General features: G+C 44.5%; 1 long non-coding RNA gene across 1 annotated transcript; it reads left to right on the forward strand.

Moving 5' to 3' along the window:
• The first annotated feature begins 4,972 nt into the window (after positions 1-4,972).
• On the forward strand, positions 4,973-6,023 carry LOC133517461 (uncharacterized). The gene is made up of 2 exons (XR_009799371.1): positions 4,973-5,475; positions 5,656-6,023. It is a non-coding gene; the product is annotated as an uncharacterized LOC133517461 (long non-coding RNA).
• The last annotated feature ends 1,398 nt before the right edge of the window (positions 6,024-7,421 follow it).

The raw sequence follows: 7,421 nt of genomic DNA on the forward strand, positions 1-7,421 counted from the left end.
CCGAATGCTGGCTCAACCAATTTTCAGTGATCAATCGTCTACCGGGTTACAATGTCCACCACACGATAAAATATGTAAACAAGAGTGGGGGTGTCATAATATATACTAAGGAGTCGCTTAATGCTACTGCATCGGAACCAACTTTTGACGAAGCGAACTGCCTTGCGGTTTCTGTTTGCAGTCAATTTAGAATCTTTGGAATTTACCGTTCCCCTTCATTCCACAACACAACTCGGAAAAGTTTCTTTGTTCTCTGAATCAGGTACTTGGGGAGTCCAATGGTTTCAGTAACGTGATAGTGGCTGGGGACATAAATATTGATATTATGGACTCACTAAATAATCAGTCATCTAACTATTTGCACCTCATGGCTATGCATGAGTTTCTCCCAGCAATCTCTATTCCAACACGACTTGAATCATGTCTTGACCATATATTTATAAAATCTAACTCTCGTGCCCTTGGTGCGGTTTGCCAATGTCCAATTACGGATCTTGACATCGTCCTAGCTTCAATCACTGTTTCGAACAGAACTCCCTATCGACTACGATGGACCACTAAAACCGATTTTGAAGGGGCAGCATCAGAGTTACGATCAGCGGATTGGTCGAAGGTTTTAAATTCTGTAAATGTGAACCAGGCGGTCTCTATCTTTGACGAAATCCTAGCCTCAGCTATAAATAAAAACACTAGTCGATTAAAAATTAGCCGCTCCAAACTTAATTTGAAACCTTGGATCACTCCTGGTCTTATAAGATGCATGAAGCATAGGGATAGGCTGCATAGTAGAGCACGAGCTGCACCAAATGATATGAGTCTTCAGACTATCTATAAGCGTTACAGAAACTTTTTTAACAATCTCCTGTATAATCTGAAAAACGAATATCAAAGTAAGCAATTGACTGAAGCTAGGGACAATCCAAAGAAACTGTGGCAAACAATAAAAAATGTCTGTCATACTCAACATACCAACACTTCTGTCAGTGAACTCACTGCACACCGTAGTTCGCCTAAAGAATCACTAAACATCTGCAACCAACATTTCGTGACGGTGGGGCATAAGCTAGCTGTCGATATTCTTAACAAACTAGGGGAGGATGAATCTTCCCTAGCAGCCAAAACTACATCGAAAAGCTCAACTGCCGACTCCTTTTTCTTCCACTCAACCGACGTTTACGAAATCGACAAAATTATTTCTTCTCTCAAATCTGATGGTGCTCCGGGCCCTGATTCTGTCAAACCTCTCTTCGTCAAGGAAATCTGAAGCCTTATTATTGAACCACTAACCCACATCTGCAACCTAAGCTTGGCAACCGGGTGTTTTCCTGATCGTTGGAAATTGGCGCAAGTGTCTCCCATTCACAAAACGGGACCTAAAAATGACCCCAACAACTTCCGTCCTATATCCTTACTTAGCGTTTTTTCTAAAATACTATAAAAAATAGTAAATAATCGCCTAACAGCTTTCCTTGATAAACACAAAATCCTCTCAGATAATTAGTTTCGCTTTAGGAAAGGAATGTCAACAGAAGCTGCAGCTATACATTTAACAAACTAGATTTTGCTTGGTGCGCGGGGCCCGGGGGCCCCGCGGTGTGCATGGTGCTGTTGTTGGTATTGTTGTTTTTGTAGTTGGTGCTGTTGTTGATGTTGTTGTTGTAGGTGCCGTTGTTTTAGTGAAAAAGTTTGTTTTCCAAAGGGAAAACGTAAAGCAGTTGTACTTTTGCTTGCAAGGAATGGTCCGCGTGCGAGCACGCACTCCCGCAGCTCGGCCTTCGGCCTCGCGTGTTTGGGCGATCCAATGGGACGCTCCGGGCCTTCGGCCCTACGCGGAGCTCGGCCTTCGGCCTTCGCAATATGGTTACTTTGGGGGTTGAAGGGAAGTTGGAGCTTAAACACGACCCAATAGTAAAAGTTAGACAAGCGAAATGGCGGGCCGGAGGCCGAAGGCCGTAGAAAGCTCCAACTTCCCCGCTGGCGAGCCTCGAAGGGGACGCTTCGGGCCTTCGGCCCTACGCGGAGCTCGGCCTTCGGCCTTCGCTAGCCTCGACGCTTCGCCGTCGGGCCTTCGGCCCGCCGGCTCCGCTTATTAAGACAGTTAACTTGTTGCCGGTTCGCTTTATCACTTTTCCCGTTATTTTTGTTGTTATTAATATAAAGCAGATTTGTTTTCCAAAGGGGAAAGTTAATGCGGTTGTACTTCCGCTTTGGGCCGCATTCTCGCAGCTCGGCCTTCGGCCTCGCGTGCTTGGGCGATCCAATGGGACGCTCCGTGCCTTCGGCCCTACGCGGAACTCGGCCTTCGGCCTTCGCTGGGTTTCGAAGCTCAGCGTCGGACCTTCGGCCCGCCGCTTCGCTTATTAAGACAGTTAACTTGTAATTGGTTTGCTCTATAAATGCACTTTTCCCGTTATTTTTAGTATAATGAATATTTGTTTTCCAAAGGGGAAAAGTAATGTGGTTGTACTTCCGCTTTGGGCCGCACTCTCGCAGCTCGGCCTTCGGCCTCGCGTGCTTGGCCAATCCATTGGGACGCTTCGGGCCTTCGGCCCTACGCGGAGCTCGGCCTTCGGCCTTCGCTGGATTTCAAAGCTCAGCGTCGGGCCTTCGGCCCGCCGCTTCGCTTATTAAAACAGTTAACTTCTAACCGGTTCGCTCTATAAATGCATTTTTCCCGTTATTTTTAGTATAAAGAATATTTGTTTTCCTAAGGTGAAATGTAATGCGGTTGTACTTCCGCTTTGGGCCGCACTCTCGCAGCTCGGCCTTCGGCCTCGCGTGCTTGGGCGATCCAGTGGGACGCTCCGGGCCTTCGGCCCTACGCGGAGCTCGGCCTTCGGCCTTCGCTGGGTTTCGAAACTCAGCGTCGGGCCTTCGGCCCGCCGCTTCGCTTATTAAGACACTCGGGGAGGGTTGGTTTCGCTTCGGGAGTAGTGCGGGAAGTTGGAGCTTAAACACGACCCAATAGTAAAAGTGTCTTGACAAGCTCACGTCGGGCCTACGGCCTTTGGCCTTCGGCCCGCCGTTTCGCTTGTCTAAGACACTTTTCCTATTGGGTCGTGTTTAAGCTCCAACTTCCCCCTCTCAGGTGACGCTTCGGGCCTTCGGCCCTACGCGGAGCTCGGCCTTCGGCCTTCGCTGGCCTCGACGCGTCGCCGTCGGGCCTTCGGCCCGCCGGCTCCGCTTATCAAGACAGTCGACTTGGTAGAACGCTTGGGAGCACCGTACGCACGCAGCTCGGCCTTCGGCCTCGCTTTTAGTTACTGGGGGTTGCACGCTTGGGGGTCGGGGTGAAGGCTCCGGGCCTTCGGCCCTCCGCCGGGGTCGGCCTTCGGCCTCCCAGCCTGAAGCTCGCCCTTCGGGCTCGCTTAACCTACTTGGAAATTTGACTTTGCCCCTGTCCGCCGCCATTTTGGATTTTTTCAAAAAACTTTTTTTCATATGGTAATCTTGGCCCCCAGGCTCGCCGCATGCAAAATCTCAGCGCGCTCGGACCAACATTAAAAAAAGAAAAAAAAGTCGGCCATTTTGATTTTTTTTTGATGCAGTTTTATTTGTCTCGGGGTCCTCTATGACATTTGGTCGAGCACCCCCCACCTATCACGCACCGTTTGAGAGTTGCCATACAAAAGTAAACTGGCCATTATTCCGCCATCTTGGATTTTTTCCAAAATTTTTTTTTTCCATAGGAGTCATTGGGGCTCCGAGATACCGCGACCAAAATTTCAGAGCGCTCGGACCTTTTTGAAGTTTTAGAAAAAAAAAAAGTCGACCATTTTGAATTTTTTTTTCTTATTCAGATTCCACTCGAAGCCCTCTATGACATTTGGTCGAGCTCCCCCGACCTATCTCTCACCGTTTGGCATGTGGGGGATTCGAAAAAAAATCCCATACAAATTTTTTTTCGAGCTAAAAAAAAAAAAAAATTTTTTTTCGAATGCGGGGGCCCATATGTACCCCCGTACCGGTTCTCGGCGCTCTCGGACCGTTTTGAAATTTCGGCGCCATTTTGAGTCGGCCATTTTGAATTTTTTTTAATGCCATTCCTTTTGTCTCGGGGCCCTCTATGACATTTGGTCGAGCACCCCCCACCTATCTGTCACCGTTTAAAAGTTGCCATACAAAATAAAAGTGGCCATGGTGTCCGCCATCTTGGATTTTTTCCAAATTTTATTTTTCCATACCGATCTAGAGGGCCCCGAGATTCCGTGACCGAAATTTGAGCGCGCCGGGACCGACTTGAAAATCGGCCGCCATTTTGAATCCGCCATTTTGAAAAAAAAATGGCGGCCTCCGAAACTGCCCAGGGTCCTCTGTGACATTTGGTCGAGCACCCCCCCACTATCTCCCACCGTTTTGCCGGGCCGTCAAACATTTTTCTGTCTCGATCCGGTAGACCGAATGTCGGATTTTTCCGGAGGTCACCGGACCGCCCCCTGTACGACCGTACCAAACTCGAATCCCCCCCGCGCCTCCTTCCGGGAGAACAATTCGTGTCGATTAACGTTCGGGCTGCAGCTTTATATAATATAGATAGATAAAATATCCTGTTTCCTAGAAAGTGGTAATAAGTGTATTGGGGTATTTTTGGACCTGTGTAAAGCTTTCGACACTGTCTCAACAGATATCCTACTAAGGAAGCTGTACGCCTCGGGTATACGGGGGATTTCTCACGAATGGTTCCGTAGTTATCTGACTGATAGGCGTCAAGTTGTTAAGATTGGAGAGCACTACAGCGATCAACTACCAGTCTCTTTTGGAGTCCCGCAGGGCAGTATTCTGGGCCCTTCGCTCTTTCTTATTTACGTAAACGACATTATGAACATAAATCTAGATAGAGCTGATACAATTTGTTACGCAGACGATACCGTGGTGTTGTTCCATGGGAAGACATGGGATAATGTCTTTGATCTAGCGGAGGACTATTATGTCGTGGCTCAATAATAATTTATTAACTCTTAATGTAGCCAAATCATATTTTCTCACGTTTACTAAAACTAATAAGACAGTACCCATGAATATCTCGGGCAGAAGCCTACCTCTGCATATCGATAACTGTCGGAAGTCGGTGAATGGGGTGTCTCCTTGCAAGTGTAACGTTATAGTTAGAGCTGAAAAGGTAAAATATCTGGGTTTATTGATTGACGGCAATCTTTCATTTAAACACCACTTTCAGCACTAAGTGGAAGAGTAAGGAAATGTATATATATCATGAAAAAGCTTCGCTGTTGCACCTCAGAGCAAGTGCTACGGCTTGTCTACTATGCCCTCTGCCAATCAATAATCAAATATGGCATCGCAGTCTGGGGCAGTGCCGCAAAAACCACACTTATAACGCTGGAGAGGGCTCAGCGTGCTGTCATCAAGGTCATGCTGCGCAAACCTCTTTTTTACCCAACGAATTCCCTTTACCGGGACTCGAAACTCCTAAGCGTGAGACGGTTATATGTGTCTAAAGCAGTAGCTCAAGCTCATGTAATTATTGGCAAATTGCCTAACATTACACAGCTGCTGACCAAACGGAAATTTCGAGTCCCCACTCCAAAATATAGATCAGCCCTTGCAAAGCGGTCGCCACATTTTATGCACCTACGTGTATATAACAATGTTTGTAAGGTACACGAAATTCAAAATTGGACTTTAAGTAAGACCAAGGCAACGGTAAAAATGTGGCTTGTGTCGTTAACATATCACGAAACGGAGGCTCTTCTTGTACCAAGTTAACGCACGCGCACACGCATACGCACACACACGAACACACACACACACACACACACACACACACACACACACATATTTGTATAGTAGTATCCACCGTTTTGTAATGTATTTTAGTGTGTTGTTATATTTTAGTTTTTTAATCTTCTCTTTCTGATTTGTAACGTCTGTACCTATTTGTAACGTCTTTATCCTTATTGCCAATGTATTGCACTCAAGGGTCCCGAGATACAGGCTCAGCCTAGTTTGGGGTCCGCCAGTATACCAATTATGTTTTTCTGTGTTCTGTATAGAAATAAATAATTTTTAATTATTTTATTTTTTAATACGAGCGTACTCGTACGCGCGTGTATGATCGTATAGACCAAATGTAGGGAAATGTAACGCGCGTATAACGTCGTACCGTCGAAACAACCGTATACGCGCAGAAAAATACGCCAGTCTGTAACCACCTTAAGATTATAACGTGAGGCAAGATGGGATGGGATGAAAAACGTCCCATTTAGGCAATATAATACGTTTGGATTGAACATGCAAAGTAAAGATGCACGATGCTTATTTATATTAAAATATCGACAAAAAATCTCACGCATGGCGAAGTATCAAATCGCATATGTGTATCGTATAAACCGCGTTTAAAATGGGGTCGAACTCATGTAGGTAGTTTTTGAATAAATAAAATCAATCAATTGTCAATAGTAGTGTGCAGATAGGTAAATGTAATTACTTATTTTCACCACTTCCGAACTTTGACTCGGTTTATCTTTATCATTTATCATTTGATTGCAAAAATATATGCTAGTGTCTAACTTTTTTTTCGGTAGGTAATCTAACTAGGTGCTATTTTTTCTCAAATTAAGCATATCCGTGCAAATCGAGTTCTATAGACGCCTTGTCTTACAAAAAAATATAAAAAAGTACAAAGAACATAGTTCTTTTAAATTGATAACAATATAAATTCCTAGAAACTGCAAATTATTGACTTGGATTATCCAACCTTTATAAGGATGATGTACAGTTAGCATACTTAACAAAAAGTAAGGTTTCTATATGTAAAACAATAAAGACGGTAAAATATATACTTTTGAGCGTGAATTTCAGAGAGTTATCGATATTTGGAAAAGTTATCAGGAATATCAGATACTTTTGGCGCCTTCTTTCATCGGCTACTATTGACGCTGCCTGTACCTAGTTGGTGGATTTTTAATGGTTGTGTGGTTATTAGGATTTCCTACAAAACTTTGTTTACGGGTCACTTATGGGATCATTTAGGTCTTGCAAAACTGTTTTCTCAGAGAGATTGTTTTAAATCTTTATTTTGACCAATGAGTACCTGCTACCTACCAACCTACCTGCATTTTGTCTTTGCAAGTTTTAATTTATGGTCAGCTACCGTCATCGTGGATGACACAAACTTAAGGTATTATAATTAAACCCGTCATAACGATGCGTAAGATGGTACGGAGCACTTATTTCCGGAGTCGTGACTCGGGTTTAACCATTTCTTTTAAAGTGAAATTTACACGGACAAATTCGCAAGCAATGTACATATATTGGTGTTGAACACAAGAGAATATCTATGTTGGTAGGTACTATGATTTTAATGAAGTAACAAACATTCAAAAAACCTACAGCTAAATTGCCATCTGCTTGTGAAATCTTGAAGCCGGTTAAAAGTACTTGATACAATCGACTTTATGTAC

This window comes from Cydia pomonella, chromosome 4 (genome assembly GCF_033807575.1).
Source record: "Cydia pomonella isolate Wapato2018A chromosome 4, ilCydPomo1, whole genome shotgun sequence".
Classification (NCBI taxonomy): Eukaryota; Metazoa; Arthropoda; class Insecta; order Lepidoptera; family Tortricidae; genus Cydia; species Cydia pomonella.